The 27,478-nt window shown below is 46.5% G+C and overlaps 1 protein-coding gene across 1 annotated transcript in view; it reads right to left on the reverse strand.

Annotated features, from left to right (window-relative positions):
- PTP4A2 (protein tyrosine phosphatase 4A2) overlaps positions 1-27,267 on the reverse strand; it is an 81,122-nt gene extending 53,855 nt beyond the window's left edge. Inside the window, exon 1 of the mRNA XM_063954238.1 lies at positions 27,024-27,267. The gene's annotated coding sequence lies outside the window, so the exon portion shown is untranslated. The remainder of the gene's footprint in view (positions 1-27,023) is intronic.
- Between the last annotated feature and the right edge of the window lie 211 nt (positions 27,268-27,478).

Here is a 27,478-nt window from a genome sequence, read left to right on the forward strand (position 1 = left end):
TATGCAGCAAGTGACCCTCAGCTCTTGAAGTTAATATATGTTGAAAGCAGGAATAATGGGCAAGTGTAAGGATCTGAGTGACTTTGACAAGGGCCAAACTGTGATTGCTGGAGGACTGGGTCAGAGCATCTCCAGACCAGCAGGTCTTGTTGGGTGTTCCCGGTATGCAGTGGTTAGTCCCTACCAAAAGTAGTCTGAGTGAATCGGGTGGCAGAGTCATGGAAAGCAAAGGCTAACCTGTCTGGTCCGATCCCACTAAAGAACTTCTGTCACAACTTGCTGAAAAATGAATATTGGCTATGACAGAGAGGTATCAGAACACACAGTGCATAGCAGCTGGCTGGGTATGGTGGTAACCCCCTACCTAAACAATGTTGCAGACCAATACATGCCTTCATGGCAACGGTACTCCCTGGTGGCAGTGGCCTCTTTCAGCCAGATAATGTGCCCTGCCACACTGTAAAAATTGTTAAGGAAGACCACAAAGAATTTGATCCAATCCGACCGAGCATCTGTGGGATATGCTGTAAAAACAAGTCCGTACCACGGAGGCCCTACCTAGCAGTGACATGCAGTGAGGTGAGACAGAGCCTTTCCTGTCATACCAATTTATTTGCCAGAGATTGGTCTATGTAAACGATATGAAAAATGCAAAAAATATATTAGAAACATCTTCTTTGCATTATTCCAGTCATTTTTATATCCAAACTCTGGAGAAAAAAGGTTTATGGCTCCTATCTTTTCCACACTTCTCTAATCAAAACTCACCAAATTTTCAGCAGTTTATACTGCTGCACCCGTGTATAATTTCCACATGAAGCCTTTGGCTTATATATTGTGTGTAAATCTGGCTCTGGTGCTAGCCAGTGCCTCCTCAGCCATTTTCCTCACTGCACGTCCCAGCTACCTAGCAACATACAGGAGTGAACGTCTTGGTGCCAGATACCACAGGACACCTTCAGAAGTCTTGTGGAGTACATGTTCAAACAGGTTAGAGCTGTTTTGGCAGCACCCGGAGGACCTGCACATTATTAAGCAGGTGGTTTAAATGTTATGGCACTCATACTAAAAAACGTACAAATTTGATTTTAGTGATCGATCCCGAATGAATCCTTCAATAGACTATACTATAAAAATACAACAGGTTCAAATGTTTAGACGCTGCTGGTGCATTAGGAAAACACCAATAATTGTGCATATTAAATGTGGAAATATAGCAACAGCAACAAGCACATGCTATTAGAGAGAGGGGGGGGGGGGGGGGGGGTTGAGCCACTAAAAGATCCTGGATAGGACTATTTCCCTTTTCCAATATCTTCCTCACGACCACATGCACTTCCTTCTTTCTCCTGCTATCTTGTACACTGCCCTATTTGCCCCAATACCTGCTCAACTATTCTTCCTCCTTGTACTTACTCACACAGTTCTAAATCGGGTCAGACCCAAGATATACCCCTTTTCCGCCACAGCGCCATTCCATGTTAATTCTCGAATCAGCACCGTTCGTGCTGTGCTTGGAGAGGACCTAATCATCTTCACCACAATGCGGCTCGCCTCCTGCTGGAAACCGGTCCCGTGTCAGACAACTCTGGTAACCTGTTTCCACTGCAGTTCACCTGGGACATACTTCGAAACATAGTAATTGAGGTTGAATAGAGGCAAATTGCCCATCGTGTTCAACCTGTTTTAAGTTGTGATGAATCTACATACCCGCTGAATAATGTTTTATGACTAGTTAGCTACTATAACTCATGTTACCCCCGGATTAACCACGTTGATATTTTAAGTATTATAACCTTGGATAGCTTTTTCATTCAGAAATTTATCCATTCCTTTTTTAAATCCAATTATAGAGTCCACCATTACCACTTTCCCTGGCAGGGAATTCCACATCCTGATTGCCCTAACAGTGAAGAACCCTTTCCTCCGTTGCGTCCTGAACTTTGCGAGTGCTCATGTGTCCTAAACGGTGTTTTTTTTTTTTTTTTTTTTTTAATATTAAATTTTTATTGAGGTTTTATACAAATTACAGTTACATTTAGATAGGTAACACCAAAAGAAAACAAAAAAAAAAAAAAAAGGGGGGAAAAAAAGGAAAATGGGGGAGAAAACACTAACACAACACAAAACTAATAAGGACATGGGGTAGGAAGGGTATGCATCAGGGAAATCGGAATATAACAATGAAGATACGGTATGATTAAGGAAAGGGAGTTTGCATCAATTAACAAATTAAGGTCCTGTGTGGACCGGAGAATGCAGCACATAAAGGTCTGGTAGGTCACTCGAGGCACCAGATACACCCATTTGGCCTGATCTCTCCTTATATAGGGACCATTTAAACCATTTCTGACTAATAGAGGTAGTTTCTGAAGAATAATTGCCTTCTGCTGTTTCGAAAACATAATGTTGATGGACTCTACTTTCTATCATTAATAAATTGGGGACGGCCGCCGACTTCCATTTGGAGGCAATGGCGGCCTTAGAGGCTATGAGGATGTGGTCTAAAAGATATCTATCACATTTGGACATCTCACCAGAGTAATAGTGAAAGAGTGCCTAGAGGGGGTCAGGTATAAGAACCACTCCTAGTATATGGGAAATGAAAAGAAACACCTCCCTCCAGAGCGATCGGATTACCGGACATAGCCAGAAAACATGAAGGATATCTCCCACCATCCCACAATTCCTCCAGCAACTAGAGGAGACATCAGGCCAAATCTTATGCAGACGCTCCGGTGTAAAATAAACCCTATGGACCAGTTTATAGTACATTTCACAATGATTCACACATTTAGAAATTTTGAAGCAAGATTTAAATATATCTTTCCATATATCCTCCGTGAAAACCGCAGGGAGGTCTTTTTCCCACTTAGTCTGTGAGGGGAATACGCCATGGCAGGATTTAGTTACAAAATGTTGGTACCATCTGGAGATGCCCCCCCTAATACCGCTAGGCACCAGAAGAGACATCAATAATTTAGGGAGACCAGTATGGAGGACTCGGCTAGGAGAGGAGCTTTGAAGCCAATGCCGCAGTTGCAGGTATTTATGAAAATCTTGTTTAGGTACACAAAATTGTTCCTGGAGTAAGGAAAAGGGGATCAAAACACCGTCTCGAAGGACATCTTTTAGGGTAGAGAGGCCTATGTCCTGCCAATGGTGTAAGTGCAAATCTGGGATCAATAGGGCTATAACATTTAGAGACAGTTGGGGGGAGGGCAGAGCACCTGCAGGGAGAGATTTAATTACGGTCCTCCATGCAGACAACGTTGCGTGGACCGCGGAACACTCAGCAATTCTAGCAGGGATTGAGATGGTGGGCAGCCAGAACAAGTCCGGCAGTGTAAAGGGAGATATTGCATTCTGTTCTAAGTATACCCATGGTTTAGGAATGCCCTGGGTGAACCAATCTCTGGCCTGAGCGAGTAAACAAGCAGTATGGTATCTCTCTAAATCTGGATATGCGACTCCACCTGCCCATTTAGGGGCAGTTAGAGTGGATTTCGCTATCCTCGGCTTTGAGCCCCCCCCCCCCCCCCCCCCCCATATATATATCTGGTTAATAAACTATTAAATTACAAATATCTTTAGGGAAGGTCCTAGGGATAGTACGGAAAAGGTACATCAATTTTGGTAAGAGAACCATTTTCGCAGCCGCCACCCGTCCAACCCAGGAAACCTCCTGCATCATCCAATCTTTAATAAACAGTTCAAATGCCCGAAAGAGTGGGTCGTAGTTACACCCCGTCAAATCCCGCTCTCCAGATATATGTACACCGAGATATTTAAGCGATCTTAGTTGCCATGCGTATTTATAATCATTTTTTAGACGGCTAAGAGCGCTATCAGAAATATTCAGAGGGAGGGCCTCAGTCTTAGTAGTATTCAGCTTGTAGTAGGAGACCGCTGCATAAGAGTCCAAAAGAGAATGTAAATGTGGTAAAGACGATTCAGGTTCCCGAAGGCATACTAAAATATCGTCAGCAAAAAGACAGATTTTATGGGGCATCCCCCCCACCACCGGACCCTTAATCGAGTCCAATACCCTAATCCGCTCCGCCAAAGGGTCAACAGCCAGAACAAAAATGAGGGGTGATAAGGGGCAACCCTGACGGGTACCATTAGTAATATTAAATGTAGAGGAATTACAGCCATTGGTGAAAACGGAAGCCGAGGGCGAGGAGTACAAAGCTAAAATGGAATCGAGTATCCTTCCCGCAAACCCAAAACGTCCCAGGGTAACCCGCAAATAGTCCCAGTGGAGCCTATCGAATGCTTTCTCTGCATCCAGAGAAAGGACTAAGAGAGGTTCGCCCCGGGCCTGGCTGCGTTCAATCAAATTAATGACTCTGCGTGTGTTATCCGACGCTTGTCGACCCAAAACAAAACCCACCTGGTCAGGGTTGATCAAACTAGGTAAAAGAGGGGATATCCTATTTGCCACCATCTTAGCAAACAGTTTAAGGTCAGTGTTCAGCAATGCTATTGGGCGGTAATTCTGAACTACTGTAGGAGATTTTCCTGGTTTGGGGATAGTAACTATCCGGGCCTCTAACATCTCTTTCGGGAAACATGTGGAGTCCGAGGCTTCATTAAAGACTGACTTCAAAAGTGGGGCAAGGGTTGATTTAAATTTTTTATAAAAGTCAGAGGGGTACCCATCAGGTCCGGGGGCCTTATTCATTGGACAGGAATCTATGGCCACCTCGACTTCTTCGAGTGACCAGGGAGCGCTAAGGGACTCACGTGTCTGAGAGTCAATAGTGGGAAGAGACAACCCATCCAAAAACCCATTAATATCTGCCAGAGTTGGCTGAGGGGTACCAGGGTCATCTCTGAGGTTACAGAGCTGCGAATAATATTCGGCAAACATATCAGCTATCTCCACCAGATCGGTTACTTAAACTCCAGTAGATGTGTAAATAGCATGTATGCGTTCCTTAGCTCTACGTCCCCTCAATTTACGCGCCAGCAAGCGCCCCGCTCTGTTGCCAAGCATATAATATTTTTGGTTAAGCCGCTGCAAATTGCGGTGAACTTCAGTTAAGGCAAACATATTCACCTTTTCACGGGCAGCAAGGAGTTGCTTAAAGAGGGATTTATTTGCAGGGCTAATTTTATGTGCAGATTCCAGTCGGGTAGCCTCCCTTTCGGCTGAGGCGTATCTGTCTCTATACTCACGTTTGAGTCTGGCCTCTATTTGGATTGCAGAGCCTCTAACCACGACTTTCAGAGAACACCAATGCGTGAAAACGGATGTATCCTCGGGGTAATTAGTAGCCAGATATAGACCTAGAGATTGCTGGATGGCCTGGTGAGCCTCAGGGCGGGCAAGAAGGTACGAACCTAGTCTCCAGGGACCATGGGGGACCACCCTTTTACCGGTATCCCAAACTACAAGAAGTGGCGAGTGGTCTGACCAAGACATAGGTAATATGTCTACTTTACTTATAGCTGCTAACGTCCATTTATCCACCAATGCCAAGTCTATTCTAGAATATGAGCTATGGATGTGGCAATAAAAAGTGTAATCCCGCTCTGCAGGGTGTTTGGCCCTCCATACATCAAACAACTCATATTCAGCTAGCAGTTGACCAAATTTGCCCGAGGGATCCTGGGCTGGACTACTACGTAGGATTCGGGTTGGACGGGAGCGGTCAGCAGTAGGGTCTAACACCATATTGAAGTCTCCAAGGATCAATAGTGCACCCCTAGTACGTTCCTGGAGGATTCTACAAAAGGTTCTGAGAAATGATATTTGTTTAGTATTTGGAGCATAGCAAGAGACCAAAGTGGTCTCTACATTGTTCAGCTGACCTACTAAAATCAAATATCTCTCGTCAGGATCTTCATATTTAGAGGACAAAACAAACGGGCAGTGTTACGCTATGAGAAGAGCCACGCCAGCTTTCTTGGTGGGTCCATTTGCAGTATAACAATGGGGGTAACGTGAGTTAGTGAAGAGGGGGGGATTCTGGCTCTGAAAGTGTGTCTCCTGTACCGCTACCACTTGCGCCTTAAGCTTGTGAAAATAATTCAAGGCCACTCTTCGCTTTTGGGGAGAGTTAAGCCCTTTGGCATTAATGGAAACTATGCGCACCATGTTCAACTACAAATAGGGCTGATGACTCCGTAGACCAATTTCTGTGCGTAAACTGATATACCTGATGGGGGGGGGGAAACACATCAGATAACAGGAGGGAAAACATAAGGAAAATAAAAAAGACAAAACTAAATTGATCTCTCTTGAGATCACAGCCAGTCGCCATGATGTGGCGGCTGTGTAGGCTAAAGGGGGGGTTAGTAGCATAACACCTACCCACAGCCATATTTTTATACTTTAAAATAAAGAATATAAGAACATCTTGATAATAACGAGATCAGATGAACACACAGGCATATAAGCAAAACCTTAATAGTAGATAAAGCGGAGCAGAAACGCTCCAACATGGAAACATAAGTCAGGAATCAGGCTAGGATCATTCCAGCGACTCTCACTACGCATTAAATTACTCTAACAGGCCAACATTAATAATAAACGGCTATGTCCGATATGTCCGAGGAGGCGCCAGACACAACGCCCGAGAGGGAAAAAAAAAGGACGTGGGAATTAATAACGCAAAATATGCAATCAGGAAAATATGTCCTAAATACAGACAGAGCGAACACCGTACTCAGCGCCTCCCCATACACACCACGGCCTGATCAAACAGGGGCAAAGATAATATTGACATAGCAAACAACTAAATCTGGAGAGTCACTGGGGTCACAACAGTAAAGACATAGCATCTATGTAAGCTGTCCAACCCAGAGCAGGCTCCTTCACTTCACAGAGGACCAGTCCTGCTGAAGTCGACGGGGGGGGGGGGGGGGAGGAGTCCGCAGAAGGTCCCGGAAGGTTCCATGACTTAATCAATTTCGCCCCTTCATCTGCAGTAGAAATAGAGACAGTAGAGCCATCTCGTGCAATCAACAGCTTGGTAGGGAAAGCCCATCGATAGGGGATATCAGCCTTTCTGAGGGCCGCAGTGATGGGTTGAAACGATCGTCGTTTATTGAGGGTGGCTGCAGACAAGTCACCGAAGAGCTGTAGGCCCTGAAGGGCTGAAGATGTGTCAGACGTTGGTCTAGATGCTTTCAATAAGGCCTCCTTAACGTGAAAATAGTGCATCTTCATAGGGGCATCGTCAGGAGCTGCTCTGGCCTTCGGTAGCCGGTGTATTCGGTCAATAAGGAAATCCGCAGTTGAAGACTGAGGTAGTAGGGCTTTAAATAAGGCCACGGCGTAATCGTGCAAACTGCTGTGTGACACCGACTCGGGGACCCCACGTAATTTAAGATTGCTACACCCCACGTAATTTAAGATTGCTACGCGGTGATCTGTCCTCCAAATCCGTGACTTTGTCCCGTAAAAGTTTCACCTCCGCCTCTAATGCATCATGAGAGTCCAGTAGGCCGTTATGGGACCCCACGACTTCCTCCATTTTAGTTTCCAAATGGTCAGTGCGGCCACCCAGTTCATCTATAGATTGTTGACATGCCGTTAAGGTGGTACGGAACTCGGCCGCCACCTCCTCCTTAAAGCGAGACAAAAGTAGCTTCATAGTGCCCACAGTGAGGGCTTCTCCATCACCGACCCTGTCCAGACTCGCACCGGCTGTAGATGCAGAAGGGGATGCCTCCAGGGCATGAGCAGGGCTGACAGGGCTATGCGACTAGCCATCCTCGTATGCACGTAGAAGAAACACTGGGCGGAGCCCCAGCCCAGCACTCCAAGCGCACTGGGGACTCTCAGACTATGGTGGCAGGTTATATATAATCAAGGCCGCTGTGTGGATTACTATAATTTAAAGGACTCCCGGCAACTCCAGGTGCAGGTAGAAGGGTGCAGCCCGTCAACATGGGAGGGTTCCAGGCGCAGTAGGGAGGCATCAGTAGGGCTGTGGGCCAGGCCCGTCTTGGTTGACCCTATGGTCGTATTATTCTGAACGTCCAGCTTCAGCCCCCGGGAGCAGTGTAGAGAGGCTGGAGGCCGCAGCCGTCCGTGCTGCCCAGCGAGCCACCCACAGCCGTGGACGGACTCGCAAAGGGGCAGGGGTACTGTAGGACCTCTGGGTGTTCATAGGCGAGCAAGCGCGGGGGGGGGGGGGGGGAATCCGTCGGCCGCCCGGGGCAGTTTTCACCCCTGGGGGTGGGAAGGTGCTATCCGGGATGTGGTGGGGGCCCCAGGTGAACGGGGGGGCAGCCTCAGAGGGAGCCGCTAATCTCCAGACAGGGAGAGAGGGAGGAGAGGGCCGCGGCCGGGCCGGCGGTCCGCCCGCAGCAGCGGGAGACGGGCGTCCGCCTAGATCTAGCGGGAGAGGAATAATCACTTCAGTGGAGCCGGGGCAGCAAGCCGTACCTGCCCGGAGGTCTCCAGACGTCCTCTTCAGGCACCCGCCGCGTCACTCCTCGCTGCTCGGCAACCAAGATGGCCGCCGCCCTCGACCCGGTCCCGGATCGCCCCCGCTGATCAGTAGAGAGCACCGGGCAGGCCAAGGCAACGTGTAGGCAGGGGACAAGGTCCAGGTAGGCTCCGCAGGTGTCCCGGGATGGTAAATCACTCGTCTGGGCTTAGGAGCTAAAATTGAGGTCCCGGCTTCAGGGCAGTGAGTAGGCCACAATCCGCGGGAGCCAGGAAACCGGCTCCCCGATTCCGCAGCACTACCTCACCGCATACACCACTGGTCTAGGACTCCGACCAGTGCAGATAGGGTAGGAAAGAGGTGCGAGGAGGCTATATAATTACTCAAAAACTCCCAGGTCCTTGGGAGCTCATGAAAAGTGCAGCCTGCTCCATCAGCCTCCAGGCCACGCCCAAACGGTGTTCTTTTAATAAATAATTCCTCTGATAACTCTTTGTGATGTCCCTTTACATATATGAAGATATTAATATCTCCTCTTAGGTGCCTCTTTTCTAGTGTATACATATTCAACCTAGTAAGTCTTTCCTTATAGTCCAGTCCTTCTAGGCCTTTAATCAATTTAGTAGCTCGCCTTTGAACACTTTCGAGTTCACTGATGTCTCTTTTTATACAATGGTGCCAAAAACTGAACACAATATTCCAGGTGCGGACGTACCAATGCCTTATACAGCGGCATGATTACATCCGAGTCCCTTGTCTCAATTCCCCTTTTTATGCATGCTAGCACCTTACTTGCCTTCTTTACTGCGTTTTGACCTAGCAGGGTATTACATTTGGGACCTTCAAATGTAATACCCTGCTAGGTACCCAGGAAGGATTTTCGGATGATTGGACCCGGTTGGAGCTGTTCCCATGGACAAAAATCCCGGGACAGTGGAAAAGGGGTATTATTCAATTACTAAAACCTGAATACTCCAATACGCCCTTTCCTTGAGATACCAAACTACAGCCAATGAATGTTTTCAGAAAATGGAATGAAAGAAACGTCTAAAAAGACTAGTGCACAGAGCATATCTGGGTAACAGGGAGACACAAGGAGCATGTTTTGTTTGACCCTTCTATTTTCCAGGAAGCTAAGGCGTTTGGACAGTATTTAGAAATGTACAAATAGATACAGAAGTAGCATTCCTGAATATGTGGGAAGCCCACAAGGCAAGCAGAGCTATCTGCATTGAAGCTGGCTTCAAACTGAAAAGAAATATTGGGGCGAATTTCAGGATCTCTTAAATCATAGCAGACCTGTAAAGCCTACACATTATTTTCAAACACAATTCAGTAATTGGTGAACTAACCCTTCTTCTGATTGGCAAAACCAAAAAAAGGACACAAAATTTACCCATTACGATAAGAGTAAAAAGCATGAATTCATTTTAGCACAAACTACAGAAGCAATTATCGTCTTCCATCCAAAAAACCATCCCTTAAATTAATTTTTTGCATATTACACAGTACTTTATAATGAAAAATGATAGAGAAAAAACACCCTATCAAATGCCTGACTTCTGTTAATATTATCTACATACAGTACCATATTATCAGACCAGACACCCATCTTGCAGTTATGTTAACTCGGGAGGAGACTCACTTAATGATCTGTTATCGTTAACTCTCCAAAGCTACTGGGACCTGGCAGCCTATCAGCAGATTATTACAGGAGAGATGTTGCAACTTTCCACACATCTCACAATGTAGTACAGGTTGAGTATCCCATATCCAAATATTCCGAAATACGGAATATTCCGAAATACGGTCTTTTTTGAGTGAGAGTGAAATAGTAAAACCTTTGTTTTTTGATGGCTTAGTGTACACAACCTTTGTTTAATACACAAAGTTATTAAAAATATTGTATTAAATGACCTTCAGGCTGTGTGTATAAGGTGTATAAGAAACATAAATTAATTGTGTGAATGTACACACACTTTGTTTAATGCACAAAGTTATAAAAAATATTGGCTAAAATTACCTTCAGGCTGTGTGTATAAGGTGTATATGTAACATAAATGCATTCTGTGCTTAGATTTAGGTCCCATCACCATGATATCTCATTATGGTATGCAATTATTCCAAAATACGGAAAAATCCGATATCCAAAATACCTCTGGTCCCAAGCATTTTGGATAAGGGATACTCAACCTGTACTAATCAAGTACACTTCATACATTGCTCCTAAGGGCAAGAATAGCTATCATTCCTTAGCCAGACAGAACCTCTGCTGCTTGACAGATACCAATCAATCTTGTGAATAATCACATTGAAAACATGTAAATTTGGGATTTAAGGCTAAACAGAATTATTTTCCCACTAATACACCTTTACCAGCAAAATCCCGGGTCTGTCCTGGGATTTTGCCGGGTCATACACAGCTAAGATCCCGTTTCCACTGCACCCTCTACCCGGGATTTTCCTGGATTGCCTCCTTTTCCACTGAACCCGGGTAAGCCCAGTACAACTTGTGGATGTCATTAAAAATGGCCTTTATTCAGACTCGCAAAGATGAGGTCACTAAGAGGGAACAGAAGGGAGAGGTAGTGACTGCTTACAGTATTGCAGCCCAGTATTCCAAGTACTCCAGGCCTGTGTGCGCCCAGCTCTCCTTCCAGGCCCACTGTGCCCAGCTGCCAGATCTCCTTACAGGCCCTCTCTCAGAAGCCTCTCCCAGTGTGGGCACATCTCCTCTGCTCTCTGGGGGACTACATCAGCAGCAAGCGCCCTGGAAGGACCAATCAGTGGCTTTTGCAATTGCCTGGGCCAAAAAACCTGGGTAAAAGCCATTTCAACTTCAGTGTTACTGGATTTACCTGCTAAAAACCCTGTTCAACACCCAGGAAGAAATCACTGGTCAGTAGATCTGGGTTTTTTCCTTGGAGCCATTTCCACTGAGCCACATCCCGGGTAGATATGGCAATTACCCGGGTTTCTGAGGCAGTGGAAAAGGGGTATAATATACCCAAACAAAAATAATGCCCCAGAGAAGCACAAAACCTGTAAAATTCTGCCACTATTACATCATGCTCAAAGTCAATGTTTTGACCCTAGTCAAATTAAAGGCATAGTAAGCCTGAGATACATGGATGCCGTGCTACACTTTTTGCTTCCTTGTATATAGACAGAAACTACTGCAGGAATAAGTCTCCAGAGCAGCGGTGGCCAACCTGTGGCTCTTGAGCCACATGCGGCTCTTTCTTTCTTCAAATGTGGCTCCTAACACACAAAGTCACATGACCACAACAGATCCGGTAACCACTGCTCTCTAGAAAAACACGCAGCAGCACTACGGGGACTTAGACCTGTGGGAGCCAGATACTAGAGTTGAGACACCCACCAGCAAACAGAGGACACATAAGGGGCTGCTGCAGTGGCATGAATTGGGGGAAGCTGAAGCGATACAAGAGGGTGCTGGCTGGAGTGACAAGAGGGTGCTGGCTGGAGTGACAAGAGGGTGCTGGCTGGAGTGACAAGAGGGTGCTGGCTGGAGTGACAAGAGGGTGCTGGCTGGAGTGACAAGAGGGTGCTGGCTGGAGTGACAAGAGGGTGCTGGCTGGAGTGACAAGAGGGTGCTGGCTGGAGTGACAAGAGGGTGCTGGCTGGAGTGACAAGAGGGTGCTGGCTGGAGTGACACATAGGGGAGCTGAAGTGTATTATGTGAATCTGGATTTTTCAATTTATTTTATGTGGATCTGGCTTTTACAATTATTTTACGTGGAAGTGGCTTTTTCAAAGTATTTTATGTTGGATCTGGCTTTTTCAATGTATTTTATACCAGGGGCGTGGCCTAGAAGGCACAAGGCCACACCCCATTTTTGCATGTGCGCCTTCGGCTCGATGTCGGCTCTTTGACGTACCGAACACATTTTTTGGGGCTCTTTGTCTCTGACTGGTTGGCCACCCCTGCTCCAGAGCATAGCTAAGGGTACTGCACTGAATCCATGGCACAGTTGGTTTCACACCACTCAAGTTTAGAATGGGTATTTAAGAGCGAGATCCTAATTACAAAGTATCTATATTTGCAGATAATACATGGTTCGTAATTTCCAGATTTATTTACATTACACCCTTAATCTCATTCCTATATGATGCCAACTACATGTAACTACTTACAGAACATTGAAAAGAATGTTCAATTATGGAGAACGTACACTACATCTTATAGACGGGCCGATGTGGGAGAGACGTGTGCTGAGCGAACCACTCAGCACACATCTCTCCCGCCGCTCAGCACAGCGCGTTCTGTGCCGAGCGTGCGGGGAGAGACGGGGGGGCCGCTCATTTCACCCAGCGGGTGAAGTGAGCGAACCGCTAGATTGGCCTGCATGCAGGACAATCTAGCACCAGCGATAGCGATGTGCGGGGCTGCGCATCGCTATCGCTGTAGGGGGTACACACGGAGCGATAATGCTTAAATTCTAAGCAATCTAGTCAGATTGCTTAGAATATTGCTCCGTGAGTACCCCCTTTTAGTTCGGCCATATCAATACTACCCAAAAAACGTGACTATACGAGGGGAATTCAAATGTTATCGCCCCCGATCTCCTGTCTAAAGTGGCGGAAGATTGCAGAGAGGCAATATACAAATGTCCCCCGTTTTTGCGCTGATCGCACCAATAGCAGTCGAGTTTAGCCGCATCAAGTGGGTAAACCTGACTAAACTATTGGGCACGACATGAAAAGTCCTGCTTGGGTGCCCAAATGGGTCACTTTCCACGCATTTCAGCTCGCCACCCCCCGGGTGTAGTGAGCTGAAATGCCGATGTTGTGCCTGTCTGCAGCAACATTTGAATAGCTGCTGGCAGGCGCGATTGCAGGCGGAAGGGGGAGGAAACATTTGACTTCCGCCCTATAAATTTTAAATCTTACCAAACTTTAAAAATATTTTTAGACATATTAATTATTAACTTTATCCTAACAAATGCAAGAGTCAGAATTGCTGACCTGTAGAGGATGGACGGCAGGTAAGTCGTCCCCTATATGCTGGCATACTTTCCAGCTGCTCAGTTCACTCAGTTAGCCAATCACACCCCTATCCATCAGACTGCAGATGACTGAAAACATAACACGTCACCTAGGACTTCCATCTTGGGAAATCCCTCCACAAAGTAGAAGGGCAATTTAAAAAACCGAGAGGTGAAACAAACAATCTTTAGAAGCGCACTGTGCACAAAGTTGTAGTCTACACCCTCTTTAGTAATTTCCATAACAATCATGAAGATTATTATGCTGTTTACTACTGGCACGGCACCATAACTTCATGAAAAAAAGGCAATTATACTATATAAAATAAATAAATAAATAAAAATTTAAAAAAAAGTACTGTTTTTATTAAAAATGTTTAATGCCAGTGGCGTGCCCAGTGCGAATGCTTAACGCCTCCTTTTGTGTTTGTTTCTCTGAAAAGTGCTTTTGTCATTTTGTATTACTATTCAGATTAATTTAATTATAATAAGTAATAAGTAATACTAATGCTTAACATTGATTATGAATAGCGCTGGGAAGGAGGTTCTGGAGCTATTCAATTGACTGATTTCGGAGAATGTTGGTTCTCGCACCTTCGTGTTTAGTCGCAAAAACAGGCATTCTCCGAATTAAGTGCCTGCCGCGATGCAGTTCGCTAAAGGCAGGAAACAGCATTGCACCAGTAGTTTTGTGAAATGTCTGCTCGTACCCCTGGAAGGATGCGAGACGGAATCCTCTGGTCGGGCATAGCAGCGCGCTCAATGGTATAGCTCCGGAACATCCTTCCCGGCGCTATTCATATTGCACTAAATTAAATTGCCCCCTTTGTATAAATGAATGTACATACATTCAGAAGTAATAGGAAGAAGTTGTAGAAAAAATTGTTATATCAATAGATACAAACTAAATCAAAAGTCTAACAACATCATTAATGTTAGAAACCATTAAAACATGGGTGATCAAGGATTCTAATACACAATTTTTTTCCCCCCATTAAAACATTAATGTAAAACACTAAAATGGTTTAAACCAAAAATAGCGGGGACTTTTTTTTTTTTTTTTTTACTATTTTTTTCCAACCCTGTGGATTAGCCAAACAGATCCTATTTAAAGTATAGGATGAGACCCCAAATATGACAGCACTGAGATGATGCACTTTTCAAACCCTATTGCAGCAAGTAGGGAGGCCAATCCCAGGATCGGCGGGATCACGGGATTTAGGGCCAAAAACATCCGGGCTCCAATCCCGGGGATTGAGGGATTAGCGTTGAGCGTCCTCAGGATGCTCAGACGCTGCCCGGCTTCCGGCTCCCCAGCGTTGCGCGAGAGGTCACACGCCGGGAGAGTGCAGCTGAAGTGCCCCACCCACTCAACACTGGTGTTTAGTGAGTTATGTGTGCTGGGCGAGGGAGGCGGCCCTATAGGGAACCGCCAATCCCGTGGATCCCGGGATTGACCATTTTTTCAATCCCGATACCCGGGATTGAAAAAAATGGCCTCGGATTGGCCTCCCTAGCAGCAAGGAACAGCCAGAAAGATGCGCATTCTAAACACCTCTAACCGCAATAATCTTATTTCAAAGTTAAATCTAATTTCTTCACTATAACATTAGTTACAACAGTGAGTCTGCTCCACATTTATTGGGATCACATTTGCATCACCTCTCTGATCTATGCAAAATGCTGTTCCTCCACAAACATTCCATGTTACTGGCAAAGCAGCTAATTTGCTAGCAACTAGCTAGCTCTGTTCAGCAATGTTTCCATCCAAAGCTGCCCTGGATGTAAGGCTTTCAAGAGTCAGGGAACTGCTGTGGTCTTATGGTTGACCATCAACAGCTCTTCTTCTGGGGAGAAGGAAAAATACTTCTAAAATGCAATTTTAAAATGCAATCTCTTCATTTGATAAAAAAACCTGTTCATGTCTGACTAACATGTCACAAAAACAGCAAATATGTATGTTATGTATAACCATTTCACATTACTTGGGGTAATTCAAATGTTCTGGGCGCTCCATGCTGGGTGTCTAAATGAATGGAGCGTCTATTGGAGCAATTCAAACACCAGACTCGCACATTTTTCTTACACCACTAAAGGCTGCGAGAAAAAAAAAAGGAGGTATCTGCAGCGGCTAATGGGCATCTGATCGGAGCAGCAACTGAATTGGTCCAATAGACACCATTCGTTTAGATGCCCAGTAGTGGGCACCTGGACCATTTGAATCACCATCACTATAGCTTACATGTACTACTTAAACCATATGTGGAGGAATTCAAATGAGGGCACAAAATAAAATAAAAAAACGTGGTCCGGGACTTTTCCCCACAGCCACACTTTTCATATGCAATTAGAGGAGAGAAAATGAGACAGAAACACACTCCCAGAGCAAGTCAGATTTTTCTTTAAACGGTTATGTTTAGGGGGGTAAAAATCACCAGGACTTGCTCTGGCACCCTTGTGGCATCCCCCCTAAGTACTAATTAAGCAATTGTAGGTTTCCAATTAGCTTAAGGGGGGTACTCACGGAGAGATCGCTGCTTAAAATCTAAGCAATCTGACTAGAAGGCTTAGATTTTAAGCATGATCACTCCGTGTGTACCCTCCACAGCGATAGCGATGCGCGGCTATCGCTGGTGCTAGATTGGCAATCTAGCAGGTCGCTCGTTTCACCCGGTGGGTGAAATGAGCGATGTGCGCTGAGTGGTTCGGTCAGCACACATCTCTCCCGCATCGGAAAGTGAGTACTGGCCTGTAGCCTGTTTTTACTCACCTTCCGAAGTGCTTTCTTCTTCCTCCAGCGTCGGGACCCATTCTCCTGCAGCAGCGGTGAGTGTAATGTGTGTGTGTGTGTGTGTGTGTGTGTGTGTGTGTGTGTGTGTATGTATGTATGTATGTATGTATGTATGTATGTATGTATGTATGTAGGCCCCCCCCATCCCGACCTGAGGCAGCAGCTGGGTGAACTTGATCTCCCAGCAGCCCCCTCCCCGATGCAAAAAAGACAGAAGTCCTGCATACATTATTTTTTTTGGAGGGGGGGGGGGGGGGGGGATACCGTGGGTGTCAGGAACACGAATACCTGCGCCAGTCCACGATGATAAGCAAGTCAATAAGCACTGGGTTGGTAGAAAGTTATTAAGTACAGTTATTATTAAGTAAAGTTACCTGATAAAGAACAATTCTAAAATCACCTGATACAGATCTATACGTACACGCTCTGTTATAAAAATACAACAAAGAATTAATACTTCTAAACTAACAGATTTTCCTACACAGCAAAACTATTACCTCAAAATACTGAGTAAGAATGGCCTTCGCCAAAAGGAAGTAGCATTTCCGAAGCATATTACAATAACAGTAAATTTCACACTGATATAGTAAGCTACAAAAAGTGTTTCCTGAGCATTGTGTTAGCTAACATGAGTCTCTGCATAATCTGTCCAGTCACAAGTGAGGCTGAAGGAGGTTACGTAAGGCCGAGTTCCAGCACTTTGGAACAAAGTCCAGTACTAATCTCACACTAATCTCGTGCACATCATCCCTGCTCCCCAAAACATTAAATAATTGTTATTACACTATAAAGTACTACTGAAAAACAGAATTTGTTATTACATGGGGTATCGGTTTTATTCTCCGACAATCACACAGTCAGTAGAAAAATGTCAAGCACAGTATGCCAACACAGAATCAAAGTTAGAAATAAAACACTGTAACCATGTCAACCCAGTTACATTGTTTTAACTAATACCCATTTCACAATGCCAAAAGTAACCTGTGTTATTGCACGTGAACATGCAGTAACCAGAGTTTTTGTGCAGTGTGAAAGGTGATGGGAAATATCCCGCATCGAGCAACCCAGCATTTCAGTGTTTAAATACGGCTGGATCCGGTTTGCCAGGTCGATGCGACACGTTAACACTATAGGAGAAGGTGGCGCTTGGAGATCTGATCTCCAAGTGTCGCCTCTGCACGTGACATCATCAACACAGCAATATGCCGTGTCGGGGGCGCCAGTCTGAAAGGGGTCTCAAGCAGGTCGCACCCGGAAAAGACCAGTGCACAAGTCCCGGGTGCGACCCACTTAATGCGATGTGAAAGCAGTATTACATTATTGTGTTGGCATACTGTGCATGACATTATGCTACTGACAATGTGAAGGTCTGATTAATAACTATCTCCCATTACATGCTATAACCCAGCAGAAAGTCCACTTCTATTACAGTTCTTACTGACTAAAGCCAGGGCTTTGATCCTGCTTTTTCCCAGGTTACTGAACACGGGTTGTACCCGGGTCTCAGCTCATATACCCCGTACACACACTACACCTTGGTCCCGGATTATTCCCAGATCAACCCTTTCACACTGAACCAGTGTCTACCATGCATACCACGGTAGACCGCTAATCAGCTTTGAAAGGTAAACCGGGTCAAATAATCTGTGTCGCATTATTTACAACGCAGGCAACAAGATCAGTCCCAGGAATAATCCTGGTAGCAACCAGGGTCATGCCCAGCAATTCAGACCTGGGTAGACCCTTTCACACAAATACAGGACCCAGGTTGCCCTGGCAATATCCTGGGTTTTCTCTAACGTCCTAGTGGATGCTGGGGACTCCGTAAGGACCATGGGGAATAGACGGGCTCCGCAGGAGACAGGGCACTTTAAGAAAGAATTAGGAATACTGGTGTGCACTGGCTCCTCCCTCTATGTCCCTCCTCCAGACCTCAGTTAGAATCTGTGCCCGGACGAGCTGGGTGCACTTTAGTGAGCTCTCCTGAGCTTGCTAGATAGAAAGTATTTTGTTAGGATTTTTTATTTTCAGAGAGATCTGCTGGCAACAGACTCTCTGCTACGTGGGACTGAGAGGAGAGAAGCAGACCTACTAACTGCGGATAGGTCATGCTTCTTAGGCTACTGGACACCATTAGCTCCAGAGGGATCGAACACAGGAACGCACCCTTGGTCGTCAGATCCCAAAGCCGCGCCGCCGCCCCCCCTCGCAGAGCCAGAAGCCGGCGTGAGAAGCAAGAAGACTTTAAAAGCGGCGGCAGAAGACTCCAGTCTTCATATGAGGTAGCGCACAGCACTGCAGCTGTGCGCCATTGCTCCCACATTACACCCACACACTCCAGTCACTGTAGGGTGCAGGGCGCAGGGGGGGGCGCCCTGGGCAGCAATTAGAGACCTCTTGGCAAAGTGGGCATATATACAGTTGGGCACTGTATATATGCATGAGCCCCCGCCATTATTTTACACAAAATCGCGGGACAGAAGCCCGCCGCTGAGAGGGCGGAGCTTCTTCCTCAGCACTCACCAGCGCTATTTTCTCTCCACAGCTCCGCTGAGAGGAAGCTCCCCAGGCTCTCCCCTGCAGAAGCACGATAGAAGAGGGTGAAAAAGAGAGGGGGGGGAACATAAATTTGGCGTAAAAACAATATATACAGCAGCTACTGGGTTAACACTACGTTACTGTGTGATTCCTGGGTCATATAGCGCTGGGGTGTGTGCTGGCATACTCTCTCTCTGTCTCTCCAAAGGGCCTTGTGGGGGAACGGTCTTCAAATAGAGTATCCCCTGTGTGTGTGGTGTGTCGGTACGTGTGTGTCGACATGTCTGAGGTAAAAGGCTCCCCTAAGGAGGAGATGGAGCTAATGTGTGTGAGAGGGTGTCTCCGTCGACAACGCCGACACCTGTTTGGATATGTGTAAGTGCTAAGGTGAATTTATTGCACAAAAGATTAGAGAACAGACAGGAAATCTACCCATGTCTGTCCCTATGGTGCAGAGACCTTCAGAGTCTCACAATGCTCACTATCCAAAATAATAGACACTGATATCGACACGGAGTTTGACTCCAGTGTCGACTACAATAATGCAAAGTTACAGCCAAAATGGCAGAAAAGTATTCAATATATGGTTATTGTAATAAAAGATGATTTGCATATCACTGATGACTCATCTGTCCCTCACACAAGGGTACACATTTTAAGGGGAAGAAAGCGGAGGTAAATTTCCCTCCTCTCATGAGGAAAAAAGAGCGGGAATCTCCAGACAAGAGACTGTAGCTTCCCACAAAGAATTCTCAGGCAGTATCCTTTCCCCACTAGGGCCAGGATGTGATGGGAATCTTCCCCTAGGGTGTCACGTTTGCCCAAAAGGTAGCCCTAGCTATTCTCAGGGATCCTGAAGATAGCGTGCACATTTGGGTACACTACTCAGACCGGCGATTGTGTCGGCATGGGTTTATAGTGCTGTGGCGGCGTGGACAGGTACCTTATCAGCAGAAATTGAGACCCTAGTATGTATGTATGTATGTATGTATGTATGTATGTATGTATGTATGTATGTATGTATGGCTGTCTTGAGATATATATATCATAAAACATGCCCAAAGAGACATGAGTATACTGGGTTCTAGAGGCAAAGCTATGTCGATTTCTGCTTGACGTATCCTGTAGAATATGCAATGGACAGAGGATGCCAACTTAAGTGGCATATGGAAGGCTGAGGATTGTGTGGAGAAGGGTTCTCGGACCTGGTCTCCAAAGCTATAGCTGGTAATTCTGATATTTTGCCTTATATTCCTGCACAGCCTAGGGAAGCACGTCATTATCAAATGCAGCCGTTCGAACAAAGAAACAAGAAAGTCCGAGGTGCGTCCTTTCTTGCCAGAGGCGGGGGCAGAGGAAACCAGCTGCACAACACAGCTAGTTCCCAGGAACAGAAGTCCTCCCCGGCCTCTACGAAAATCCACCGCATGTCGCTGGGGCTCCACAGGCGGAGCTAGGCCCGGTAGGGGCACGCTTTCGTAAGTTCAGCCACAAGTGGGTTCACTCCCTGTTAGATCCCTGGGCAATAGATATTGTGTCTCAGGGATACAAGCTGGACTTTGAGAAGATGCCTCCTCACTGACGGCCCTGACGGCCCCCCCCCCCCCCGAGAGGGAAACAGGGTTTACTGCAATTCACGAATTGTATCTTCAACAGGTGGTGGTCAAGGTTCCCCTCCTTAAACAATTCGACCATGTTGTAGTCCCGAAACCAGATGGTTCGGTCAGACCCATATTGAATTTAAAATCCCTGAACATATACTTGGAAAGTTCAAGTTCAAGATGGAATCGCTCAGAGCGGTCATCGCAAGGGAGGGGGATTTTATGGTGTCTCTGGACATAAAGGATGCTTACCTTCATGTCCCCGTTTATCCACCTCATCAGGAGTACCTCAGATTTGTGGTACAGGATTGTCATTACCAATTCCAGACGTTGCCGTTTGGTCTGTCCACGGCACCGAGAATATTTACCAAGGTAATGGCAGTAATGATGGTGCTCCTGCGAAAGCAAGGAGTCACAATTATCCCATACTTGGGCGATCTCCGCATAAAGGCGAGGTCCAGAGAGCAGTTGCTGATTAGTGTAGCACGCTCTCGGGAAGTGTTACAACAGCACGGCTGGTTTCTGAATATTCCAAAGTCGCAGCTGATTCCTACGACGTGTCTGCCCTTCCTGGGCATGATTCTGGACACAGACCAGAAGAAGGTTTTCTCCCGACGGGGAAGGCTCAGGAACTCATGACACTGGTCAGAGACCTCTTAAAACCAAAACAGGTGTCTGTGCATCACTGCACGAGAGTCCTGGGAAAGATGGTGGCGTCATACGAGGCCATTCCCTTCGGCAGGTTCCATGCGAGGACCTTTTCAATGGGATCTGTTGGACAAGTGGTCCGGATCGCATCTACAGATGCATCGGCTGATCACCCTATCCCCCAGGGCCAGGGTGTCTCTTCTGTGGTGGCTGCAGAGTACTCACCTTCTCGAGGGCCGCAGGTTCGGTGACCACGGATGCAAGCCTCCGAGGGTGGGGGGCAGTCACTCAGGGAAGAAGTTTCCAAGGGCTGTGGTCAAGTCAGGAGACTTGCCTTCACATCAATATCCTGGAGCTAAGGGCCATATACAACGCCCTAAGTCAAGCGGAGACCCTGCTTCGCAACCAATCGGTGCTGATTCAATCAGACAACATCACCGCAGTGGCTCATGTAATCCGCCAAGGCAGCACAAGGAGCAGGGTGGCGATGGCGGAAGCCACCAGAATTCTTCGATGGGCGGAGAATCACGTACGAGCACTGTCAGCAGTGTTCATTCCGGGAGTGGACAACTGGGAAGCAGACTTCCTCAGCAGGCACGACCTCCACCCGGGAGAGGGGGACTTCATCAAGAAGTCTTCGCGCAGATTGTAGGTCGTTGGGAACTGCCACAGGTGGACATGATCGCACCCCGCCTCAACAAAAGGTTACAGAGGTATTGCGCCAGGTCAAGAGACCCTCAGGCGATAGCTGTAGATGCACTGGTGACACCGTGGATGTTCCAGTCGGTTTATGTCTTTCCTCCTCTTCCTCTCATACCCAAGGTGCTGAGAATCATAAGAAAAAGAGGAGTGAGAACAATACTCATTGTTCCGGATTGGCCAAGAAGACTTGGTATCCAAAGCTGCAAGAAATGCTCACAGAGGACCCATGGCCTCTGCCTCTAAGGCAGGATCTGTTGCAGCAGGGACCTTGTCTGTTCCAAGACTTACCGCGGCTGCGTTTGACGGCAGGGCGGTTGAACGCCGGATCCTAGTAGAAAAAGGGATTCCGGATGAGGTTATTCCTACGCTAATAAAGGCTAGGAAGGACGTGACGGCTAAACATTATCACCGTATACGGCGAAAATATGTTGCTTGGTGTGAGGCCAGGAATGCCCCTACAGAGGAATTCCAGCTGGGCCGTTTCCTTCACTTCCTACAGTCGGGAGTGACTTTGGGCCTAAAATTGGGGTCCATTAAGGTCCAGATTTCGGCCCTATCCATTTTCTTTAAAAAAAAAACTAGCTTCTCTACCTGAAGTTCAGACTTCTGTAAAGGGAGTGCTGCATATTCAGCCCCCGTTTGTGCCCCCAGTGGCACCTTGGGATCTTTACGTGGTGTGGAGTTTCCTGAAATCACACTGGTTTGAGCCACTTAAAACCGTGGAGTTAAAATATCTCACGTGGAAGGTGGTCATGCTATTAGCCTTGGCTTCGGCTAGGCGTGTGTCAGAATTGGCGGCTTTGTCACATAAAAGCCCCTATTTGGTTTTCCATATGGACAGGGAAGAATTGCGGACTCGTCCGCAATTTCTGCCAAACGTGGGATCATCTTTTCATATGAACCAACCTATTGTGGTGCCTGTAGCTACTCGTGACTTGGAGGATTCCGAGTTACTGGATGTAGTCAGGGCTTTGAAGGTTTATGTTGCCAGAACGGCTAGAGTCAGGAAAACTGAGTCGCTGTTTATCCTGTAGGCGTCCAACAAGCTGGGTGCTCCTGCTTCAAAGCAAACTATTGCTCGCTGGATCTGTAACACGATCCAGCAGGCTCATTCTGCGGCTGGATGGCCGCTTCCAAAATCAGTAAAAGCCCACTCCACAAGGAAGGTGGGCTCTTCTTGGACGGCTGCCCGAGGGGTCTCGGCATTACAGCTTTGCCGAGCGGCTACTTGGTCAGGTTCAAACACCTTTGCAAAGTTCTACAAGTTTGATACCCTGGCTGAGGAGGACCTTGTGTTTGCTCATTCGGTGCTGCAGAGTCATCCGCACTCTCCCACCCGTTTGGGAGCTTTGGTATAATCCCCATGGTCCTTACGGAGTCCCCAGCATCCACTAGGACGTTAGAGAAAATAAGATTTTACTTACCGGTAAATCTATTTCTCGTAGTCCGTAGTGGATGCTGGGCGCCCGTCCCAAGTGCGGATTTCTTCTGCAATACTAGTATATAGTTATTGCTTAAATAAGGGTTATGTTATGGTTGCATCAGGTTTGTCTGATGCTCTGTTGTTGTTGTTCATACTGTTAACTTGGTAAGTTTATCACGAGTTATACAGTGTGATTGGTGTGGCTGGTATGAGTTTTACCCTGGATTCCAAAATCCTTTCCTTGTACTGTCAGCTCTTCCGGGCACAGTTTCCTTAACTGAGGTCTGGAGGAGGGACATAGAGGGAGGAGCCAGTGCACACCAGTATTCCTAATTCTTTCTTAAAGTGCCTTGTCTCCTGCGGAGCCCGTCTATTCCCCATGGTCCTTACGGAGTCCCCAGCATCCACTACGGACTACGAGAAATAGATTTACCGGTAAGTAAAATCTTATTTTTTGCTCAATGTCAAATGGGGTATAATTGCCAATACAATACCAATCTAGGTCTTGCAAGTAACACATAAATATCAACTTTCAATAGGTGTGTAAGTGGAATTAAAAATAAAATAGTAAAAAGTAAACCATCTATGGGGGTGATTCAATTGATTGTGTGTGTCCAAGCTCCCCTTTAAAAGTGACAGGAGATCTCGGGGGATTTTTTTTTTTTTAACATGATTATTTCACCTAAACATACCAGGTTTAGCAGTGTAACATACATATTTTGACTCCACACACCAGGTAAGGCTTTGTAAAGTAATAGGCGCAACGCAGAGTGCTGTTTGGAGCAGAAATACCAGCACCGGTGGCTGTTCGTGCGCGAATGGTGCAACAATTGAATTGCTCCATCGGGAGCCAAGCACTGCCAGCATAAATAGTTGAATTCACCCCTATATTTGTTGGCTAAAAGCAAGGGATTTCATTTAAAAGTTGAAAACAAAATGATTATTTTCTTTAAATAAAACATTAAAGCTTAAAGTTTATATTGCGTTAACAGGGTGACTAACACCAACCACTCAAAATCATCAGACATTGCAAAGCCAAGGGAAGAAGACACCGTGACTGTCACTTTCAGTCACTCCATAAGGTCAACATGATCTCAGATACAACATGAGTCACCTAATGTAGGGCAAAATCAGCTTCCTCCAGGTGGGAGGGAGCACCTGTGCTCCTGGCTCTAAAAGCTCTAATTATTGTTTACTTTGTCATAAAGACAACAACTATAGCTTGACTGTTACCAGGTTATTTTACCTTTATTATGAACTCATAATATGCAAGTTCATAAAACGTGAACTGATGGTGGTTCTGAGGACAGAGGGGTCTATTTACTAAGCCTTGGATGGAGATTAAGTGGATAAAGTACCAGCCAATCAGATCCTGTCATTTTTCTAACCCAGCCTGTAACATGGTAGTTAGGAACTGATTGGCTGGTACTTTATCCATTTTATCTCCATCCAAGGCTTAGTAAATAGACCCCACAGTTTGAGAACCACTGCACAAGATGATTGCAATGTTGGCCCCAGAGCATACTTGCCTACCTGACCCTCTCCATGAGGGAGAAAATGCTCTGTTCCTGGACTTTCCTGGTAATGTATGATTGCCATCACCTGTGGTGAAACACCTTTCTTATCAATTAACTAGCTCACCACAGGTGATTGCAATCATACATTACCAGGAAAGTCCAGGAACAGAGCATTTTCTCCCTCATGGAGAGGGTCAGGTAGGCAAGTATGCCCCAGAGCAATAAATACACTAGCCACTGACTTAACCACCATCTATATTTCAGACAACACTCACATGACAACATGCCATGCCATAACTTCACCTGCTATAGAGTTTCACAATATATTATTCTGTCCAATGCCAAACCCGGTGATTTTGATTACCCACGAAAACAAAGCCATCACATCCACAACATGTTCCTCCTATAGACACACTTTATTAAGTCAGTCCACAAATGAAATTTAAAAAAATAAATTTATATCAAAGATCTTCCAAACATGGGACAATAACTAGACACCCAAATCAAACCATCCATGGTAAAAAAACATGTCAATCTACCACTATGATGGTGTCAGAATGTGGTTAATGGTTCCCAAGTAGTTTGAATATTTTCCCAAATTAGTGTTTTTTGCGTAACTTTATCACCTTATCCAAGCCGCAGACTTGCGTATTATCACAGCACTTATCACGGGTGCCTGCAGCACGCAAAGCATAATCCCCGATAAGTGCTGGCATTGAGGGTAAACTGCGGCTTATCAGGGTTAATTGGATAGCACCAGGTAAACCAATTTACAGCTGTAAATTACCGCAGCTAATTGGATACAGCCCCAAAGGGGGGTACACACGGAGAGATCCATGTTTAAAATCTAAGCAATCTGACTAGATTGCTTAGATTTTAAGAACGGATCTGCCGTGTGTTTGCCCCACAGCGTTAGTGATGCGCGGCCATCGCTATCGCTGGTGCTAGATTGAGCCTGCATGCAAGCTCAATCTAGCGGGTCGCTCACTTCACCGCTGTGCTGAGCAGGGGGAGAGATGTGAACTGAGCGGTCTGTGTTAAGATCGCTCAGCAAACATCTCTCCCGTCAGTACCCCCCTTAACAGTCCAAGTTTAAAGATGCCTATGCTTGAGAACAGATCCTTAAATCAAAATAACTGAGGTTCTAAATGAGTCACCTGTGGTCAAGTACAGCTAGCCTTAAAACCTACCTTAAGGACCACGGTTTGAAAATACTGGTCTACAGGCGGAAGCAGCAGAGTGACAGTTTGTCCAAACACCGCCATTACAGTCCAGATTTCAAGGCTATACATGCTGGAGTCGAAATGACTAAATCACATTGAATGAGGAACTAATTAGGTCACCCGTGCTCAAGCATGAATAGCCTTAAAGCATGAACTGTAATGGTGGAGTTTGGGAAACTGAGGGGGACATTTACTAAGCAGTGACAAAAGCGGAGAAGTGAGCCAGTGGAGAAGTTGCCCATGGCAACCAATCAGCACTGAAGTAACATCTATAATTTGCATACTATAAAATGATACAGATCTGCTGACTGGTTGATGGGGCAATTTCTCCACTGGCTCACTTCTCCGCTCTTATCACGGCTTAGTAAATGTCCCCCTATGTTAACTAGTCACAAGAATCAGCCATTCAATGTTGGCGATGTACTTTTAGGTATCCAAGAGAAGCATTCTGAATGGTGCTTACGGTAGTGAATTACAATTTAAACTAGGATAGTCCAGAGTATTAAGCATCCATGGTTCTAACTAGTTGTTAGTGTTGGTGACGTGCCTGGAATTTACTTTATAAACAAAAGAAAATATAAAAATATTTGAATGTGAAAATAATGTAGAATAATCCGCTGTATTATTTACTGAGTGTATGACAGCTGTTTGGTGAGGAAGAGGCGCTCGGAGCACATGGAGGAGGCTGTGGTGGGGGCAATGTGTCCTGTAATGGGCTGTCTCCCCCACCTGTCACCGCGGCTAGCCCCACGGTGAGCTGTGTAACATGCACAGTGCAGGATACAGGTACAGCTGAATAAGACCATGGTGCCCCCAGCACAGGCAGCGCTCTCCTCCCCCTCCCCCCATGTGCAGACAGGGCGCAGCGGCTCCGGCACATGCGGCCACACAGCTACAGACACCGCGCCGGTATACACCAACCCCAACATAAGAAGGGGGTTTTAAGTGTGGACGGGAAGCCCCGGGGCTCGGGAGACGACTAAGTCGGCTCGTATCATACCCACTGGCGTGTCTCGCTTTGTGGCCCCTGACCGCCACACATGACGCCGGCAATCACCTGCCTGTGCGGTCACTGGGCCAAACGACGCCTGTAACGTCGCCCACGGCAGGGCGAAATGGATCGGTGCTACGGGGAAGGAAATAGGGGTGGCCCCTGTACTCACAGGCGAGCTGTTCATTGAAGTCCGGCTGTCAGGGTGCTGGGGCCGCTCTACGCTCCAATCTCCCCGCTTCGTTTCTGACGGTTCCGGCCGCTATGACACCTCTGACACAACGCAACGACTGGCACCGCCCACTCATCAGGCCAGCCAATCAAAGGGCGGAAACAAGGGGCGTCCCAGCGTATCTCAATTGGCTCAGCTCAAAGAAGGCGAGACAGGATGCGTCTCCTCCTCTCGCTAGCAGCTAATAGGAAGCGTGTAACGATCGGGGGTAGACCAAAGCGCGACTCCAGAGGGAGTGGTGCCTGTCGGTAGCCGCGTCACAACCAATCCTCTGTAGCCGCAACAGCTCGCGAGTCGGCTGTGAAAGCGCGAGTGTAACGCACGAAGGGTAGAGCCAATAAAAAATCAGAAGGTGACGCTATCAGGCTCGTGACGTTTCCTGCGCTGGTCACATG

The sequence above is a fragment of the Pseudophryne corroboree genome, chromosome 2, assembly GCF_028390025.1.
Source record: "Pseudophryne corroboree isolate aPseCor3 chromosome 2, aPseCor3.hap2, whole genome shotgun sequence".
Classification (NCBI taxonomy): Eukaryota; Metazoa; Chordata; class Amphibia; order Anura; family Myobatrachidae; genus Pseudophryne; species Pseudophryne corroboree.